Genomic DNA, 22,019 nt, shown 5'->3' on the forward strand with positions numbered 1-22,019 from the left:
GAACAACCCTGAGCAGAGCACTCAGTTCTAGCCTGTAGCTGTCTCTGCCTGAGAATGACAGTGTCTGGTCCTCAGTGGTGACCAAAAAGAGCAAGTTACATGGTTTTCTGATCACTAGTCTGCTCAGGTCTATGCTGGAGAAAGCTGGCACAGCCTATGCTTGGAGCAGCTAGTGTGTGCTGCAGATTCCTGCCAGGGTCCCCTACACTGCCATTAGCTGGGGGTCTTGCATCATGGAAGCTGAAATGGAAACACTGCAAAGCCTGCAGTGCTTCTTTGAAGTTGGATGAATTAAGTTTGAAGTCTGTTTTAGGTTGATGGAGCATAAAATGACTATGCTATGTGCCAGGATCAAGGGCAATGTTTCATTCCTGGCTGGGATATGCCTAGGCAACCTGTCCTAACTGAGCACCTAAAATTAGTGTTTCCTTATTCATGATGAACTGTTTTCCTTCTGCAAATTTTTTATGCCAGGAAAGTACATTAATGGATGGTAAGTACTCTTTTGTAGAATAATTAGAATTTCCATATGAGAATAGTTAAACAACAACAATAAAAACAAACAAACAAACAAACAAGAAGGGGAAAAAGAAGCTCCAAGTTTCCCATCTCCTATTATTCACAGCTAAAAACCTATCAATGTAAAACCTTTCGTCTGAATTATCCCAATTGGTATGTTGTGATCAAGACCGCTGCCCATTTTCCCAGAGCTGAGATACTTCTGTATTTTGTTCTGTTTGGACAAAAGGTTGAGAAATAGTACTTTTTGCAGGTGTTTGCATATCAAACCTCCCTATTGGTGATTAATTACCAAAAGATTATAAACTCCTTGCAAGACAGCTTAACTATTCTATTACTTGATCTTTGTCCTCTTTGCTTGTCACTTTGTCTTTAACCTCTGCAAGGACAAGCTGTTGGAGGCTGATTTATGTTCTTAAAGTGATTTACTCTCTTTTACCCTGTCACACAGACTTTATCTGATTTGTTACTTATTCCTCTAAACAAGTCCAGGCGGGGCTTTCAGAGGTAAACATGACTGGTATGCTCACATAAACAAGGGTCAAAGACTTACTACCAAAAATCCCCTACTCATATAAAATTAAAGGGTGAGGAGGAAGTAAAAGCCTTGAATAACTTCAGAACAGATGGTAAAAGCAAGCATGGAGATGGCCTGCACAGAAGGAAAGGATGTCGGTGTTTCATCTAAGCCAAAGATGCCTGGCAAATCCCACCTCACACTGCATGCCACATCTGTGTCCAGCCTCCTACAAACCTCTTTTCCACCACACTCTGAGATTACTTTGCAGATGTTTATGGAGTGAAGGATCAGCTGTTGATGGAAGGGGAAGTCTTGATAGCAGCATTGCTCTGAGGCTCCTTCAAGCTGCTCCCAGGAATGGCAGGAAGCTCTGAAGCAGGGTGCTGCTGGCCCGCAGTGCCATTAAAGTAAGGTCTCCCAACAGAGATTTCAAGCGAGTTTGAACAGAACAACTCTAGGTCATCTAGCCTGGCCCACACTGGTCCGAAGTCTGGGCTCAGTCCTGAGCTGGATAGGCAGAGGCAGAGCACAGGCTCTGAGCTGTGTGCTGAAAATGGGCTTGTTTCCTTCAGAGAAGAAACATGGGTTTTCCCACTAGCGCTATCATCTCAGTAGAATAAATTCCACTTCCTTTGTACTCCAACAAGAGTAAGATCTAATGTGCATCTGTTTTTCCTTGTTACAACTTGAAAATGCAGAGCAAGTTGACTTCGTGCTCTGTTACTCAGCAGACATTGAATTGGAACACTGGACATTGGGGTGGCATATGAAAGGTGGAGAGCAAACCTCATTAGGAATTCATTGAAGTATAAAGTGCTTTATAGCATGATGAGAAAGAATTCTGGAACTTTGGTGATGGTTCTTCAAGAGCTAGACAGACTTGGATACAGAAGAGAACTTGAAAACACATGCAACCCATTAAATGGATATATGAAACCTCGTTTTTCAGTTCTCAGAATAGGATTAATGGGGTAGAGTGGCAGCGAAAAACAAAAACTGCCATTAAAGGAAATATAGGAGTACTACCTTGCTGCCATGGTACCATTTCACAGGCATTTAGTTATCCATTGACCTGCACAGAAAAGCAAAATCACTTAGGGCTGGCTTCAAACAAGACTGATCTTATAGCAGAACTTCAGTAGTAAAATATGAAATGGGCATCAGGTCGGCTCCCTTGGCTACCTGAATGACATGGTTCCTGGGAGCTGTGGAGGGCTTTTCTGAGAACCTGAAAAATCCATCTCAAGGGATGACTGTTCAAAAAAAATCTTCTGATCCTCTCAGAAAAGCCAAATCATAGGTACTTAAATCTGGACAAGAAAAAATAATTATGACAGGAAGTTGAAATGCTAAGTTAGGCTTGACTTTTCATTTCTATAGTGACAGTGAGAACTTAAAACATATTCCTTTAGACATTCACAGCCAATTTCCATAACATTAACCAGAATCTCCAGGGCAGTGTCTGTAGATTTTGATCTGTTACATTCTAAATATAATTTTTTGAATGCTGACTAAAACCCCTTGAAATATGAAATTGATTTAAGGAAATCCTACTTCTTGGAAGAACAGTAATAATAAGTGCCAAGGTTCCTTGTCTATTAATCAGTCTTTGCCTTTGCTGCTGCATTTATCACAGTCATCTTGTGAAATTCTGCAGTACTGTCACCAGCTACTCAGAACAAAGACTGTCTTTTAAAACCTCTTCAAATGAAATGAAATGACATAGTGGTCTCTCACACTAGAAAGACAGGTTTTTTTCAAAAGATTCCTGTATTGCTGCTAGTCAAAACATAGTTCTGGTAATTAGCAGTGTTTCTAATCTTACCACAGGTGAGTTGCTCTGCTGCATTAACCTGCTCTTCAGTAAGTATAATTTCGATACTATTGTGCAGACACTGTTCTGACTGTCAATAAATAGCAAATTATGCATTGTAGTCTGCAACTATGTGAGTGAGTCTAACGTTCAGAAATGAAATTAATTGAGACAGATTTTTCAAGGCATTTTTGGATACATAAATTCCCTTGCCTTGAAAAATGATTTTAAACAGTATATGTACAAATCACTGGTTTTAGTCTTTAAAATTTGCAGTAAATCAATAATTTTAGGGAAAGAAGCAAAGGTAAGAGTGCTTATTTTCCTTAAATTAACTCTTATTTTGACATAATTCAGCAGTGTTTGCTACATGACAGAGCATGAAGACTGCACAGGTTTTCAGTGACATTTACTTCTGCCATTCCTGAAAACTTACTTGCATGTGAAAGAGGTAAAAGTTAGAAATATTACAAAAAAATCCTGAAAAAGATTCAGGATTCTAAAGATTGCAGATAGTTCTGGGTTTAAAATTGCCCAAGTATTTTGGTTAAAGGCTTTGGCATAATCCTGTCTGGCTTTGCTGTATGGAGAGTGGATCAAAGGTGCACACCTGTTAGCCTCTTCTGAATTTCAGCCCTCCTGGGGATTAGTTTCCTAAGGGTGTCCTAAAAGCTTTCCTCTGATACAAACACAATATCAGAGGAGCAGTTCACTGGGACTGAGAGTTTAAATTCTCAGTTTATACATGCACAGTTTAAATAGACAATTCATTTGAGTGCGAAGTACAGTTCCTTCGGTTAAGCCTTTCTCCCTTGTTATCATTACCAAATGCACATTACACTAAACAAATTATCATGCTAGACAGAAAGGGTATTTGAATTTTTTTAGGAGATAAAATGAAGACTAATCACGTTCTGACATCTGTGATGCCTCCATTCTTCCTCCAATGCACACCAAAAACTGCTTCTATGAAATTTTGCATGGGCTGTTGGTTGTACTGTACAGATCATCCATTACCATTGTTATGCATTGATGGGGAAAAAAATCATATGTAATATATGGTAAAAAATGCACAGCAGATGAAAACAATAAAAAATTATTATAGAATAGTGCTATGTGCTTTCACAGTGAGATTTCTGCTCCAAAGGTATATTCTAATGATAACATAAAATCTGTGCAAATACTATGAGGAACTTACTCCTGTTTTTTTAAAATAACACCATGTCAGGGAACTGTACAGACAATTCACAGGCTGCACAGTGGGTTTATGAAGTTAGTGTAGCAATCCATTCTCCTGGGTGTTCTCTTGCTAGATATTTTGTTGGTTTTTTTTCCCCAAAACTAGTCAATTTACACTATTCTACATGACATACTGCTTATGACAGGGTTTTTTTCACAATCTACTGCACTTTTACAATTTTGTAGTAAAGGAGGGTTAAAGAACCTCTTTCAGGTACATCAAGAGATAACTGACTCCTTCTGGAGCTGGGAGGGCTGATCCTGGGAGATGCTGAGTGCCTCTAAAGCTGCTGAAGCCCTTCAGCTCCTGCTGACCCTGGTAGCCAATGAAAGGGTTCTACATAACAAATGTCAGGCTCTTTCAAATAATTCAGGAGATGTGGCCCAGATGTGATCATCACTGCTCCCCTTGATCATGCCCATAGTCACATTGACTTCATGATACTACTTCTGTGAATAATTACTTGACAGGATAAATTAAGTTTTAACAGGTTATTAGGAAACTATCCCAGAAAAGGTTTTTCTTAGGAAAAAGCTTTGATTATCACACAAGCTGTCAAGACAACTGAGGCAGAAGATATTTTGAATCTGAAAAGAAGATGGTAAATCATTATTAATAAAGTCTTCTGATAATTTAACTATAAAATAAACATAATAGGATATCATATGAATTCCAGTGAGCTCCCACTATTGATGTTGCAAAACTCCATTAGATTGATGTAAACATGAAAAAAGAAAACAGATACTTTTTTGAAAGGACAGACCGTTCAGGTCTCTTTAATGGAAATCTATGCCACACCATTGTTACTTCTGTAACTCACTTCAGTATGCTTTGTTCAAAATATTACCGTTTCCAGTAAATACAACGCTCTGAGCTTTGGCTAGCTCTGTTCTCAAGCTGGTCAACAAGACTCTTGTGATACTGTCAAGTGGTGACTCTTTGGCTAGAGATGCTGTTAAAAAAGCTTCATACTGAGATAAGATGAGGAGGCTTATCAGGAGACAGGGGGCCATCTGCACTGGGCCAAGTGATGAACGGTGTTTGGGAGGCAGAGGGTACAAGAGTGGGGGGATCAGAAGGACATCTATTACCTTTGCCGTGTCCGTGAGATATCCTCGGCACCAGCACAGGATACTGGGGCAAGTGGCTGGGGAACCACATATATCCTATTGCAGTCTGTCTCTCCACAGTGACAGCAGAGGGAACTGGAGAGTAACTCTGTCTTGACAAAATTAATTTTACTAATTTTCTCTTCCTCCTGAGGCAGATGGGAAGCCTGTTGTTGACATTACTGAATACAAACCCTTTGTCTAATAGATACCCTGATAAGATTTTTCTGTATTTTCCATTTTCCATGTCCCTGAGATGCTAGAGTGTCTCTCATTAACGACCAGGGTTTTGTTGTTTTCAAGGAAGTGTAATTACCTGTTTTTTTTAAGGTAACATTTGGGAGATTTCTTCCATAGCCCTCACTGCATAGTAAATGTGTCTGAGAGTTAGAAATGTCATTTATTTTATCTGGTGAAATTCAAAGGAGAACAAAACACTTAGATCTGTGATAATATTGACTGCGTATTCACTTTTTTGGCAGAGTATATTTGTGCCTTCACTACTCAGTTCTTTGTTACAGTTAAATATCATCTGAGCTTTGCTAATTTTTTTTTTCTGCTTAAAATGCTATTGTAATTTTTCTTCTTAATGTGACCAGAATCACTGATTTCAGGAAAGGCCATTGTATGAATTATCTTCCTTGCCCCATCTTGTATTATTAAAAAAGTCTTTCTAAAAATAATGCACTGAATATATTTCTCCATATATGTCTCCATATTTGTCAAACAACTATTTTAGCACAAATATTTTCCTTAGTATTGGCAATTTCCCATTAATGCTTATTTCCCCAATATTTCTTACTTAGTTTTACTTGATACTATTTTAACTCTTTCTTCTTGAAGATTCATATCTGGTTTGGATTCATCAGTTTGATGAGAGTTCATACATACTGAAATTAAAAACAGACCTCTGAAGTACCAGAAATTTAACATTAATTCTTGCCATTGCTGCTTAATATACTTTTGTTCTTACAAAATAGCCATTTATAGTTACCTAAATCTCAAACTTACAGAAATTCTCAGTTTACTTAATCATTTCACAGTTCAATTATTTTTAAATACAGTAGGTGGCCTATCAATCTAGGGCTCTATAATTGATTCACTCTGTGCTACGTTTTCAATCCCAGTCCATGTGGATTGCCAGCAGACCATAAATCAGAAGTAAATAACAGAGCAGCGAGTGAGGTGACTGTGTGTGTGCGTGAGGGCAGTGCATTGCTGGTGGATGCAGCAGGACTCCTTGTTACATACAGTTGTATCCAGTATATAAATTTATGACCTGATAGGAAGAGCAAAGGTGGCCAGATAGGAAGAGCAGATATCTCCCTGTGATTCCCTCTGCTGCCTTCCTAATGTGTAAGCAAATGTCTCTAGCAATCTGGGTCTCAGGCTACACCGTGAAAGTTATTGTTATCAGTGAACCATAGCTTTAGAGTGCCTCTAAGTTTCCCTGGCAAGAGGCTGGTACCCAAGGAGCCACAGCTCCATGCTGTCCATGCTGGGGATAGCAAATTGTTGCTGGAGTGACAATAATGAGCTAGTAGAAGATGCAGCTGCAGAGGATACTAGGCAAACAGGTGCATGAACATGTTCTCCCAACTCTTGATCCTGGGCCAGCAGCAAGTGCATTGATTCATCTCCCAGAGGACATTGCAGCACTTTTCAGCACATTCATCTCCCAGAGGACAAACCAGCACCATCCAGGAAGCTCAACATACCCACTGAGGAACTAAGAACTAGCCAGGCCCAAGGTCAGTCTGTTCTGGTTGCTGAATTTGACCATTTATTTGCTGCCAGCCAAGTGGCAGCAGTGTAGAAATTATGGCACCAGTTTTATAGCACCAAAAGGGTTGCCTACACTGCAGCAGTGCAGTGGGCACAATTGCAATGTAGGGTGTTACTGGTTGCTACTCAGATTGGTTTTTGCTTTCTTTAATCCAAGGTATTTATGTTGTTGTGTTTGCTGCTGTATAATGGATCACCCAATACTCTGTCTGATAGACCTAGGTGTATTTTGTGTCTTTCTGGGTGATGCCAGTAAGAAGTAGTTTCACAGAATCTCACTATATCTTTCCCAGCCATCACATATGGCTATAGACTAACCCAAATTGTCATTGTGACCTAGCCAGTCAAACAAGATGAATCTTGTGTCGCTGTTCATTGGCACATAATTTTTTTTCTGTGAGAACCTCAACAAGAGGAAGGTACCAAGAGGTCAAATCACAAATTACAGAGCATCCTGCAAGCCTTGGGAGTCTGAGTGTATAAGCTGTGATTGATTGGCTCATTTTTCTGTTGTCTCTTGCTGTAACACAGAAAGACAAAACAGTGGAAAATTTCCACTGTTCTTTGATTGATACACATCTCTACATACATTTCTAATGTATGTGTTACGTGATTTCATCTGTCCCTAAGAGGTCAAGTAGGTGAGATCTTTGTGGTTAAATATGCAATAAATATACTAGTTTCAACTTGTTTATTTGCCTAATACTCTCTTCTCCAGAAACTTCATTCAACACCCAAACTTTTGAGCAGTTTCAAACTGTCTTTTTTTCCTCTTTGTTGCAGTCTAACCTGCAACATATTTATTTCCTTTCCTGAACAAACATTCATATTTCTCCCTAAAGATATAGTAGTCCTAGTGCCAGAAGGCCAAGAAAGAGTCCTGAAAAACTGCCAGATTCCATCTATGTAGGAGTTGTGTAGTCTGCAGATCTACAGAAATGGAAGTGGATAGTTGCTATGACAGAAAGGGAATAATACCAAAGAGACCCAGGACTCACTTCTAGCCCCAAAAAGGCCTGAAATAAAGAATTTTGCAATTTTAAGATTGACAGTCAAACTTAAGTTTTGAAGCATATAACTCCTAAAGAGCTATTTTATGTAGCATGGGCTATTTTTGTGGCTTTCAGCATTGCTCCCTCTCCCCACAGCTGTGCCCAGGACATGATAACCATAGAGGGTATCACCATTACTATGCTGTGGTTCATCAGCATTAGGGACCCAGTGACCAGAGATGTGTGATCTCTGCTGCTACCTGTTAGAGTAAGAGGAAACAGGTCTCCATCCTGTCCTCTGAAGAAAAAACAAAGTAGAAACCTGGGAAGAAACCCAGTTTCTCCATCGGTCTCCAGGTTGTCTAAGTGAGAAACATATGTACTGGCTATTGCTTTTTCATGAATATTTCTCACTATTTGATACATTTCTTTCCTTTTTTCAGTGTAGAGGTGTTTGTAGACACATATACACATATGCCTGTCCAAACACGGGTGCATATTCGTAGAGAACATGCAGAAAACATGGATGTATTGCTCTGTCAGAGCTGACTTGGATGTAATGGTAATGCTCTGAAATCTTTGCTGATAAATATGATATTCCAGAACTCTATGGATTACATCTGTAATATGATACAATCCATCATTCTGTCTTTTTATAAATCACACTTTAAATATCAATAAATAATTTATAAAAAGGATCATTTCTTTCACCCTTCCCTCCCCAAGAACTAAGAATATTAATGTTACCTCTGCAATAAAACCCAACCCAAATATTTTTTGTCTCATTATGCAGTGTTTAACATAGCAGTTCAAGAAGACTTTCCTTCCTAAAGTGTACCTAACTTTCAGAACATATGGATAAAAGTTCATAATGCAAAAGTAGGGATTTTTGAGGATTGCCGTACCAGAAATATTTAGAAAGTTTAATTTATGAGGAGAAATCTTTTCAGTGCGGTTAATCTGCCTGCTTGAGTTTGTCAGAAACTGTATTAGATTGGCAACTGATTTTTTTCAATACAAGCTGAATTATTAAACAATCTTTTTTTTAAAAGAAAGTAATTTATCCCAATTTAAAATGAGGAAACAGAAAAACCTCAAACTTTTACCTAACTTCTTCATGCATAATGTTCCAACAACAGCTGACCTTTAAGCAAGAATGATAATAGGAAAACAGAGTAAGAAATACTTTTCTTTCTTTACATGAGAAACTAGCATATTTGTCATTTTTTTTTACTTTACAACCCATTTCAAGAAGTAATATTCAGTTGAAAATCAGACATATCATTGTTGTGGAAAAACCCAACATATTCAACTGTGTCTAACAGAGATCTTTTTCAGACTTGCATCTTGGCAGAATCACCTGTACAGCTTACAGCTTCCTGTTTATAGGAATGTAGAAACCAAGTTAGATTACAAAGGGGAATATCAGTAATCTGCCTTGTCCAACCTTTGGCTTTTGGGCTAAATATCTATTTGCCTCTGCTCGCAGTAGATTTTCTTGAATTTTTGCTTTGAAAATCTGTGGTATTGTTTTTTTTTCTTTTTTTCTTCTTGAGAAAGGCTGTGTTCTTGGGAATCTGATAGGACTTTCTCTTGCTAGTAGGTCTGGTGTGCTCCTGGGCTCACATATGGGCTTTCCAATTTGCCTATAATTAGTTCATCTGTGGCTGATCGCTAGCACTTCTTTCAGAGGAGTCTCACCCAGTTTGTTGTTCACATCCTCCTAGTTTTGATGTACAGAAGAGTGGGACACCAAGTTTGTTTTTTTTTTTTTGTGTCAGTTATAACACATGAAATGTGGTACCAGATCTGATTAGTTATCCAGTGACCATTTTCAGACATTTCAGAGGAAATTTACACTCACATGTGACAGATGCATGCAAAACCTAAAACTTTTTAGGTTGAAATTTCTCCCTATACCCGGGGAGGGAATAGTTGATTGTTGTCCTGCATACTCAGAGTTAGTGTCTTCCAAGTCATTTTAAATCAGTGTAAGGTTCACCTTGAGCCATTTTGACACCAAAAGAGACACAGAGCCTGAAAGATTTCAGTACTGAATTTCCAAAACACTTGCATTATGATGCAAGAGTTAACTGTTGCCTAAATGAGAGCGAGAAGACTCCTCCGTAAACTAATCCAGTCTCTGGGAGCAGGTGTCCAGAAAAACACCCACCCTTCCTCAGAGATATCAGATACAAGTGTATTTATCCTCCCAGACAGAGCTGCCCAGTGAACCTGCTCATCCATGCAGAGAGTAATAAAGCACTAGAAGAGACAGATAGTCACAATAAATGAGAGTCCAGATCCTCCCTGGAAGTAATCTGGGCTTGTTCCTTTGAGGTGAAGGTGGTGAAAAAATTTTATGCCATCTGAGAGTCTGGTCTGTAAGGACAGGCAGCAATATGGATACAGATTTGCAGACTTCCTGACCAAGAAAATATTATTTGCAGTCAAAGAATTGCATATATTTGTTAGCAGTATCTTTCCATTTGGACTTGACGGGATTTAATATAATAAAGTATGCCTTGGGCTGCGCAAAAGAGGGAAGTAGTAGCAGTGAGCATCTTTAAACAACTATCTTCTATTATTATTTTAATATCATCTGAATATTATCTTTTATGAATGTGACCACAAGCTTTTTGCTTGTTTGAATAGTTACTTTTATTAAAAGGTTTTTGTGGTGGTTTGAGACCCCAAAAATCCAATTCTCGAGTCCAAGCCCCCCCTCCCACAACTCACTCCAGTGTGAGATGGGTTTTTCAGACACTACACAAGACTCAGTATGGGGAGAAAGGGAATTATATTACAATCACTGTACAAATAAATATTACAATACATCGTATACATAATCTTAACTATCTCTCCTATGATAAATCAGTATTTATAATGGATCAATCTCTTCTCCCTCCAATAAAAGTCCAGAAGGGAAAAGGAAAGATCCTTTCCACTCTCAGGGCAGCAGCCTCTCTTCTTCCATGTAGCAGCAGTAGCTGGACTGTTGTAGCTGGATCTCCTTCCATTACACACAAGGGGGTCTCCTCTCCCCCCTCTCTTCTGTGGACTGAGATATCAGAGACAAGCTCACGTCACCATGTCATATCACGAAGTGCAGGGGCACTTCATGATGGTCCCTTTCCTCAGCGGAATCACCCCTGAGTCAGAATGTCTTGGGCTGCTTTCAGTTGAGAGCCTTTGCCTCAAGAGTTCTATCAGAGCTCCTGTGCTCTGTTTCAGCTGCTACCAGCAGCAGCAAGTGGGGGGGGGCAAGGGGGGAATGCAGCAAGCATTCCATCTGGCTGTCCTGGTCCAGCTCCAGGACTTCTTGAGCTTCTTAGCTCCTCTCTCTGGTGCATGCTGCACTCCAAGACTCCTCTCAAATAGGAGTCCATCTCCTCCTCCTCTCTAGGAGGTCTCAGAGGGGCTTGGGGAGTTTGTTTCAGTTCTTACCCCAAAACTCTCTGTAGAGCTTAGTCCTGCTCTGTAGCCAGCTCTCTTTCTCTTTCAGACAACTCTGTGTTTTCCTGCTTGGCTGCATGCTTGTTTTGCTGCTCCTTATCTTCTTCTGGCTCTCTACCACTGTTCTCCATCCACTGCTGCTCTGCTGCCGCTTTTCAGTATCTCCTGCTGCCCACTCACAGTGGAGAAAGACTCTCAGCTTCTCAGTCACAGACTCTGGTCCGTTTCTATGACCCCAGCCGGGGCTGGGGGGCCGTGGCCCCCCAGAGGGGCTCCTGCCCCTTCTCCTCGTGGCTCTACAACATGGCCACTTTCTTCCCAACAACTACAACATCACTCTCCTTTTCTGGTCTGCTTGTGATATGTTTATATTTTGCAGGAGCACTCATTGGGTCCACATCAAGTGACACCACCCCCTCAGGAGATACCATTTTTTTTAACTCCAGGGGGAAAACTTCTTTCCCCCCACCACAGTTTTATATTGGCCCAGGAAATGTATTTTTTGTAATTGTGTTTTTTTTCCCAAGAAGTGAAATCCCCATGAAATGCAACTGATAATTTTATTTTTGAGTTGGCTAAAAGCCATTTTCATAGGGAATAGACATTTCCTTCTAAATGACATGCCACAATCTGATTCATCATTTGCTTCTGTAGTTTCACCAACAAAAGGCTTTTCTGAATAGTTTTTTTCCTTTTTTTCATGAGGATTTCATCTTTTTTTCTATCCCTGCTGGTTAAGTATGATTTCCTAAATTGTAGCTTTTAGGTGCATAATTTTTAGAATAACTCCTAGGTACTATGTCTTCAGCTCTACCTTTTGTTTAGGATTTTGATTTCCTCTTATTATTGTTACTGCTGTTACTATTATCACTGAAAGTGTGTGGGATGCTCAGCACTCAGGAATGAAAAAGGTTAAATATCTTGCAGCCTGAAGACCAGATTTTCCTGGCTTTTTCTTTGAACTGATATTTTTTATCCCTCTTGGGATAATGTGTTTTCAAAATGAATGTAATATTTTACTAGTATTTTACATGGTATTTTGCAGGAAAACATCATCTCATTGCTCATGCTCTGGGCCAGCTGGATGCTCCTTGGAAGTGAAGGTGAAGCCATGTATTTGTGGTGAGCACAGCCCTTAGCCTAAGCTAATCCCCAGCCCCCTGAGAGAAGGAATATGGGCTCATACACAGCCTTAGGTGTCTGTGTGGATGTGGGCTCTGCCTGCCTGTGGGTCTGTGAATGTACCCACAGCCAGTCTGTGGCTAGCCCAGGTGAAATAGGCTCAGTTCCGCTAAACTGGAAACTATGGTTTGGCAATCAATTTTGGAAGACAGAACTGCAAAGGTAAGTCAAGTCGGAAGACCAGGTTTCTCTTGGCTTTAGGAGTCACCTGGAGGGATGAGTGATGGATGAGTCTTCACTATGGAGGGCCCAGATCTCCATCATATCTCGCACTATTGTCGGTGCAATGCCTGGGAGTGTGAAGAGGAAAATGTTCTACTCTATCCATGGGCTCTCCTGATCCAGCTTTTCCCTGTAATTTAAGCATGATTCATTGCATATACAAATGAGAACCAGTCATCTGGAGACTTTATGCTTTCTGTGTTTGTTAAATTATATCAGAGGCTGCCATATTTCCAGCAAGGCAAATGCCTTAAGGCTGTAAGCTTTATTTACAGAAGAAAAACAATGACTTAAAACACTGAAAAATAATCTGAGGTTCATTATTTTTAAGGTAACTACAGACTATGCAGACATCTAGGTAGATATCATTTCAACTTTTTTAACAGATTTCTACAATGAACACCTTGCTAATTATACAGTAGTTATCCAGCATTAATGAAGTTATACACAACAAGATTTGCAACATTAACTTTTAATCTTGTTTTCTATAATGATTTTTCTTCCCTAATGGAAACACATGCTTATCTAAGCAGGTTTTTTGACCATTATTTTATAATTAAACTATGAGTTTCTCTTGTTGTAACTCCAGTCTGAGCAGGCACTAACAGATCTGGAAAGAGTGGATGCATTCTTAAAGCTCTTTTAAATTTCTAGCCTTGAATAATTTGTCTCTGATGCTTTTCTTAATTATAATCCATTCAGAATAAAAGAGGATGAATTTTTCCCCTTGAGCAAAGCCAGGATAAATTCTAACATATCTGCTCTCTATAAAGATTTCTTTTTCATTCTGCCAAAGAGAATACTGCATCCTAAATTACTTCATCGTTCATTAGTGTACAATTATGCCCATATTCACTGGTATGTGCTGCCTGCTTTGAGCCATTCTGGTGATGCAAAGCAGCTGTAAACTCAATTTAACAGCCTGGTTAATCCAGGTTTACAGCTGTTTTGTGTGGCTGGAGAGGAGCGATGTGTCTGGGGTGTACTGGTAAATCTGGCCTGTTGAAAAAGAAAGAACTTGCATTATTATTTTATCACTTCTCAAACTGTCTCTGTCATAAAGTAGCCTTTGCAAGTTTTCTTCAGGTAAGGCCTGTTTCTTCACTTTTTTACATAGCTTTGTCACATTCTAATCACAACAGAGGAAAAACACATCATAAAACTAGAGTTTAAATAAGCAATGTATTAGAGAAATATATAGTATTAGGGAGCATAATTTAGGAATTATTCATAATTATGACAGAGATTATATATGGCAGAGAGACTATATTATGACACAGGAAAAGAAGTACAGATTTTCCCTGTGTAGCAGCAATCTCCTTGCCTGAAAATCACGGACAGCCTGTACTTTGCTCTGGCAGCCTCAGTCTCCAAGCAGGTACTAGCTCATTTAGATGGTGCAGAACCATGGAGGTAATTAGATGGTCATGACACACCATGAGGATTGCACCTTTTCAGACATGGTTTGTCTCACCTCTTTTGCCAGCAAAGTTGTCTGCACAGCTCCTGAAAGTGATGATGCTTTTCCACCCAAACTCTCCTTCCTCATCCATGATGAACCCTTAAGGAGAGCCACCCTAGGATCAGTTGACAGAGGGTTTCAGTAGCTGTCTCTAATCTGATACCACTGAGCTGGTAGTATCACAAATCACAAATACCTGTGTGAGAAGCTTCCCCCCAGGAAGGACAGTGGTGCTGGTAGGCTGAATTTACATAAAACCCTTCAAAGTGTGACACAGTTTGAAAGACAATTGCAATTAAGTTTCTACTGAAACCAACCAAGTTCTGTACTTTCGTGTTTTCTCTTTCTTTCTATGACCTTCTGTGCTTGATCAGGGCTTTGCCATGCTGAGTTCCCTGCCCTTCTCACCATACCATTTACAGGCCTTATTCTCCATCTCAGTCTTTTGTTGAGTCCTCTCTCAGTGGGAAAATACATCTAAGCAAAATATGACTATACCAAAATCCAAACCAAATTCAGAACAAGCAAGCAAAAATTTAAGAGCTTTTTCAGAATTAAATTACTTAAAATCAAAGGGAACTGGCAACAGCAGTGCATCTAGCTCAGCTTGACCTTGATATCACTATGCCTGGGTTTCTTCAATGCCTGTTTGCAATGTGGTTCTTGGTTTCCTCTCTCCCATTCCCATTTCTGAGTTCAGTTGAAATTCTAGGGATTCATCAGAGCAAGTTGTCATCAAAGGGAAACTTTGGTGCATGAGGGAGATGTAGATCAAACAAAAAGCTTGGCTCGTTGGGGAGAATAAAGAAGAGTATTTTCTGGCTGCAAGTGCTATCATGCGCAATGCTGATGTAACTGGATGCAGAAATTAACGTAAACATAAAGTATTTAATTTAGATTATCATGATGGGAAAATTCCATAAAAATTGATCTTTCTCTGGAGATATATTGATTTACATTGCCTCTATTTTCCCAACAGAAAATCTTTCTCTAACAATTGTTTCCATCAGCCCTTTCCATGCTTTTTGCAATGAACAAACAGCTTTAAAATGCAGAAGTCTTTTATTTCCAATTAAGGTAAAATAGAGAAACAAAGCATGGAAATATTCAATATTGTCTCTGTTTTGCTTACATCCCAATGGGCTAAAATCTACGGAATTCCACACTTTATTGATGCATGCCAGTTAATGGAAAAGACACTTCCAGTGAGTTATCTTAAATGATGGAGTGCTGTAAAGTCAGATTAGGCTGAAATCAGGCTCTCCTCCTGTTTCTCAGTGTGCAAACAGACGGAGAGGAAGACAGGCCCTGCCTGCACAAGTGATCTGTCTCCACGCATCAGCAAGCAAATGGCAGCAAGGACAGCAGGCACTTAGGAAAGAAGAGGTTTGCTCCCAGCAGATCAGACCAGAGCTGACATCTGGTAAGAGATGGGCACTCAACCAGACCATCATGCAGCTGCCCGTTGCCAGTGGCATCCTCAGCTAGTATTTTTGTCTGTGCTATGATCCCACTGCAATCAGGGACCATGAACATCTAAAGGAAATGGAGGGGAAAAGGGAGAAAAAATAATGTTTACACTGTTAAAAACTAAATTGAATGAGTTTGTGTCCTTTTCCAGAGCCATAAGTCTGAAGGGCCAAGCAAAGCATCTGATAGGGAAGTCTCTTGGTAAGTGCATCCCCACTGTACCCAACTATACCATGGCAGCCAGGAAGGTCATTTGGCACCACCTCATGCTTTTTTTTCCTTAGCTGCCTTTTGAGATTCACCAGCTGCAGTACTATTACCATGCAATTCTTCTTCAGGCCAATAAAAATCATAACCATTTTCATTTTCAGCAATTACATTGCCATCAGTGTTGCTTCCAGTGCTTTTTAACCTTGCTGAACCATTTTCTTTTGATGGAAATGGTTATGTCTCTCTGTACCTCCCCCAAACGGTAACTGCCTTTACCATTTTCTCTACCCTCTATTTTTTGCAATTTCCTTTTTACTTGATTAGGTGTCATCAAAACTCTCAGATCTAGGTGAAAAAAGAAATACATTGAAAAAAGAAAATCTCCTCTGGAGCCATATGTGAGTTTCATTGGCAACCAGGTATTTGGTCTAAAAAAGATTGATCTCTAAATTCAGTTTGAAATAAAAGATCCACATATTTCTTCTCACACTGAAGAACTACTTCTCTGGCAGCTCTTCAGGGTGGCTAGTTCCTATTCCGCACTGTAACCTGAAGGGAAGGGTGCATTCCTAGTTGAAAGTTTTGTAAGGGAAAAGGAATCCAAACAATTCTTTTGCACTATGTCACAAATATTTGCCTCTTACATCTAACTCTCCTGTCACAGACAGATCAGTCACTCACTGAAAGGCAGAGAGGAATTCTCCCTGCGGCCACTCCAAGCTGAAACACATACATTTGTCCATCAGAAAATCCTACCTTCTTTCCCTTTTTGCCTGAATGCTCTGCAAAACACTTCTTTGACTCTCTTCCACTACAAACAAAAGAAAAGCATCTAGACACCTGGCTGTTTCTGGAGAACCAGGTCCTTTTTAATCTTCGTTTTATTTTTTGAAGTGGTTCTTTAGATCTGATTTGAAATGCTGGTGGAGAAAGATGTAACTGTGTATGTCATATAACTGAATAAACGGTTTCCTCAGACAGACTGAAAGAAGGGAGTTATATTTTCACCAGTATTTTTAACAGTAGGACAGATGTGCTTCTTGGTCTCAGAAGAACCCCAGTGCTTAGCCACAACACCTTTCCCTTAAGAATGGAAAATGTGGTCAGTGCTGGTAACACTGTACTGTGTCAGTCATTAAATATGTGCATGAGTTCCAATAATACTGTCAAACATGGTGGAGTGTAGTTGCACGCCTGTAGGCATCATACTGTCTGTCTGTCCTGACTAGGACTGTTTGAGGGGGAGTGTAGCCATATGCGTTTGGCATGGCAATTCAGACATTTGAAGCATCCTCCCTGTGCTTTCTGATATCCACAAAGGAGTGGTTATTTCTAGGCGTCTTTATGAAGATACCTTCTTCCAGGAAGAATTTTTCATGAGAATGTCTCATCCCACTCCTTCCTTCTTCTCCCTAACTCCATCTACTGTCTCCTACATGGCATGCAGCACTATTCACTCTCTATTTTGGTCCAAAGCTTATTTAGCAGATTGAGACCCAGTTTCATGTCTGGAGAGCAGGATGCTGACAGGCATCTGGTGTTACTGTTCTTACAGAAGCAGTGCAAACCAGTTGGTTTCCTCCAGGCAAGTATTCAACAGACATGATGACAGGCCCAGGAAAAATTTTATGTGTCAGGAAGATAAACATTACATGCATCCCAGGCAGCTCCCTCTGTCTCCTCCCTTGGCACATGCCAAGGTTGTGTTGCAGCCTGCTAAAACACAACCGCTCCAAAGAGTTTTTTGCCCTTCTTGCTGCATGTTGCAACCATTTAATAGGCTGATGTGTACCTCCTGTGTTTCCAAAAGCCAGAAACAATTAAGGGCTTGTCTCTTTCGTGCTGCAGCAGATGCAGAGAGACTTGTGTTGTCTTTTTACAGCTCTGGTAGGAGTTCTGTTTCTTTGCAAGCGAAAGTGAGAGGAACACCCTGCAGTTGGCATGTCAACAATGGCATGTTGACTTGTTTGAGGGTTGGCAACCAAAGGTGTTGGTAATATAAAAAAAAACTTTAGGTGTCAATCTAAGAGAAGGAAGTTTCCGTAGTACTAATTTGTCCCTGACATGCTTTATCTTGCTCTATAAAACTTACTGAGGGATAAAATTTCTGAAAGTCATGATGACCAGCAATGAGACCTTTGGAAAAGACCTACTCTATTTCTTACCAAATTATAAAAGTTAATTGTGTGGAGTTTTAGAGACTTAAAGAAACCTCTACATGTCACAATAGGAAGTACCAAGAACTGTACACAGTGGGAAATTGAATCCACAGAAAATCACATTGCTGTCCACATATGAGTGGTTGGTGGCATTGGGATCACGATTCCTTTCAACACAGCATGCCATATGAAGAAGGATGAAAGACACTAATTAATTTCTAGGGGTTCTCATCTGTTTTTTTTGTTTCATTCCAGAATTTTCTATAGCCACAGAGAGAATCACATTTTCTCCAAGGTAATTTTAATAGCTGAAATAAAGGATAGATAGAGGTTTCCAGTAAGGAATTCCTGATTCCTAAAAGCATTAATTTTCCACCATAAAGTTTATCTTCAGGTGTTTTTTCCAACTAATTATTCTTTATATTATGAAGAAAAATGGTGTTAGACAATTTTGGCATTTGCACCCTTTTAATGTCTCATTTGACATCATTCTCTCCCACAGCAATAACCTAGAAAATCTCTACATGTTAATGAAAACTAACCCCCAAGCTACATTTGTCATTCTACACTAATTTCCTTTGTAATTATGCTTATCTTGTGATATTAAGAAACACAAATATGTTTGCAGATTTCTGTGTGGAATCATAATAAACAGACTACATTTACCTCCCAGATAACATCTGTAGCTTGATGTGAAGTCCTTGTCTGTTTGCCATCATCAGTTATACACTAAGACCTAGCTCGGAGCCTGGCCCAAGGCCTGCTGATGTCAGTAGAGATCTTTCTAATTATCCTGTTGATGACCTGTGGTATGATTCAGGAATCAGCAGAAGGACATGTTAAAGCCCCATGGGTATTAAATGTTACATCATATACTTTGTGTGTCCAGAACTTTGCCCTGTGTAGGGCTGCCATTTCTCTTGCAGAATAAGACACTCCTTTCTCAGTAGAGATTAGAAGATGTTCTGAAGCCCTGAATAGATTAAACTTTTAGTGCCTAGCTTCTCACTAATACAAGCTCTCCTGGCTTTGCTAACATCGAGATGTTCCTTTTCTTGAGGATTTTAATTCTTGCTACCCTCCTCCAGCTAGCCTGACTAATTAGTTTGCATTTTTGCTTGGTTGAATGTAATGTGGGGGTTTTTTGTTTCTTTTGGTTTTTGTTTTGTGGGGTTTTTTGTTTGTTTGTTTTCTGTGGGATTTTGTTTGGGTTTTTTGGCTGTTTTCTTTTTTTTTTTAGTTATTATTATTACTTTCTGCTAGTTTTTCAGTATTGCTTGGGCCAAACTTTTCTTCACCCTCACAGGAATCCAGGCAAGTAAGAATAGCATTTGTAATTCCTTTTAGTTAATTTTACCAACATGCATCCTGTAAGGGAGTAATGAAAGAAAAACATATGACATATACTCCTAACTTTCATCTAGACGTAGTAAAGAGATGACTGTGTCGTTGCCAATATTTAATACTGAAAAATATCTTTAACGATCTGGAAAACTGCCAGGCTAAATCGAATGAACTAGACACCATTTTTTCAGAAGAGGGTTATATTATCTATTATCTTAATGAAGGGAGATATAATTCATGTAAAACGGAAAGAACAAAATTATTACCAAAGATAATAAAATGAAATGCTAAAATCTTCTTTGTTATGCTTCAGTTTTTGGAATAGTTTATATAATTAAAATGTACAGCATTTGGTGGAGTCCATAAATGCAGTCTTCAGTGTTGTAGGTTTTTTTACTCTACAGGTCAGAGAGTTTTCCACACGCACAGTGGAACACTCAGGCTTGGGCAGGAACAGTGACTGCAGTGGCCATTGATACAGTTCTTACTGGGACAATGTGTCACTGTAACAGCCCTTCTGCAATCTGTACAACACAGAAATATTAGGAGAGGGCCCAGGGACAGCAGGTGAAGATTTCTATAATTCCTGTAAGAGTACAGAGTACAGATTGTTACACATGATCTGCCTGCTGTTTTTTATTAATTTATAAATTGTTAGTACATAAATTTACAGATATGGGTAAGGTGACATTAGCTGTCTGTGTGCGCAGAATTGTTGTGTGACCCAGTAATGCCATTTTGTCTCCTGCAAAACATTTGAAGAACAAGGTTTTCCACTACCTTTTTGTTTCATCTGTATTGATTATCTTCCTACAAGTGCAGACAAAGGACAGCTAAAAGGGCAGAAGGGAAAAACAATATCTTTGATTCTGAGGCTGTTAGATGGAATAATAAAATGTGGAGCCAGATTGTGGCCATCATGCTCAGTAGCTAAGTCTTCAGCGTCAGTGAGAATTGCTTTATTGATGCAGCTGAAGTCTGGATCTGAGGAAGGGAGTGAGTGAGTGGCTTACACCATCTTTACATGAGTGTCTAATTTTGTTCCTGGGTTCTGTATATAAAACAAAGGGACCAGTCCATCGAAGTCTGCAACTGAACTGGGTGCACAGCCTACACAGAATAAATGTTGCCCTTGTGCGAGAGCAAGCGATGCTGTATTCATACTTGATATAAGAAAAAGTGGAGGAGGGAAAACAATGAGAGCAGAGATCACAGGAAGGCTACCTAAGGATTTAAACAGCTTACCACACAGGGAGAATACAAGGATCGAAGCTTACTTGTTTAATGAACCCACATAAATAATTTCAAGATAATTATTTTGCACATTTGAGGAAGAATTTCAAATGACAGTCCCCAATCTAACACCTGCAGTTACAATCACTTGTATATAGAGGTACCTGATTACATCTGTAAATCAAATGGTTAGGTGTTTAAATAATTTCAGCTGTGCTTGAAAAATTGCAGATGCAAAAATGCAGTCCTTGCTGAGGGCATGATGGAAGTTTGGTCCTGCATGCCTCTCAGGTGCCTCTAATATGGAAAAAAAATTGCTCAATGCTATGAAAAGTTATAAATCCTCTCTTCACAATGACAAAGTAGCACAAACTCAAAAAAGACACTCATCATAACAAAAAAGAACACGTGATATTTTTTAATATTTTTTAATATTTTTTAATATTTTTTAATATTTCATACCTAGTAGATGTGAGTTCAGAGTGAAAGGAAAGGAAAAGAGTGTGCAGAAATGTTAAGTGGAAGATATTATAATCTTTAGAACTTTGTGTTATATTTTATAATGATATTTTCTCTAAATGTCTTCAGCTGGTTTTCCAACCTAGTAAAACTTAAATTTTCACTATCAGAGTTCAGCCTTTATTGAACAAGTTCTATTAACTCATATGCCATGTTCTGTAGGGTGTACTGAAATTTAAGTTTAGAATTGTTTGCGTTGGAAGAGACCTTAAAGATCATGTAGTTCCAAAACACTGAAGAAATTTTTCTTACAATACCTTTTCATATCTTACATAATTTTATTTTTTCCTTTTTTTACCAGAAAGAGAAATGTTTTTTTCTGCTTCTTTATTCTAAAATGGGTACAGGCATTTCCCTTGTAATTCATCTTGTGCTTGAATAGATTTCAAAACATAAGATGACTATGACTATTGAAGTTGAAAACAAGGTTTAGGAAAATGTTTTTAATGGGAAAATTTTCTCTTTAATATGCAATTATCAGCAATTAAATTCATGTGTGTTTCATGGCAAATTGCTAGCTTGAGTTATACATGACTAATTTGCACAATTCATGAGAACCTTGTCAGAAATCAAAAATGGTACAACAGTGGGAACTTTGTGTAGGGTTTTCAGAGTCAGGCTGATAAGGTACAAATTTAATGCTGAGTAATATTGTAATTTCACCAGTCATTTCTGTCTGTATGTAAGGATATTTTCTTACACAGTGCTAGGACAGAGGAATTTATGTAACGGATATTCTCACACCTAAGAAAGCTACTACAGAGTTACTGATATGTGCATGGCT

The sequence above is a fragment of the Pseudopipra pipra genome, chromosome 3, assembly GCF_036250125.1.
Source record: "Pseudopipra pipra isolate bDixPip1 chromosome 3, bDixPip1.hap1, whole genome shotgun sequence".
Taxonomy (NCBI): domain Eukaryota; kingdom Metazoa; phylum Chordata; class Aves; order Passeriformes; family Pipridae; genus Pseudopipra; species Pseudopipra pipra.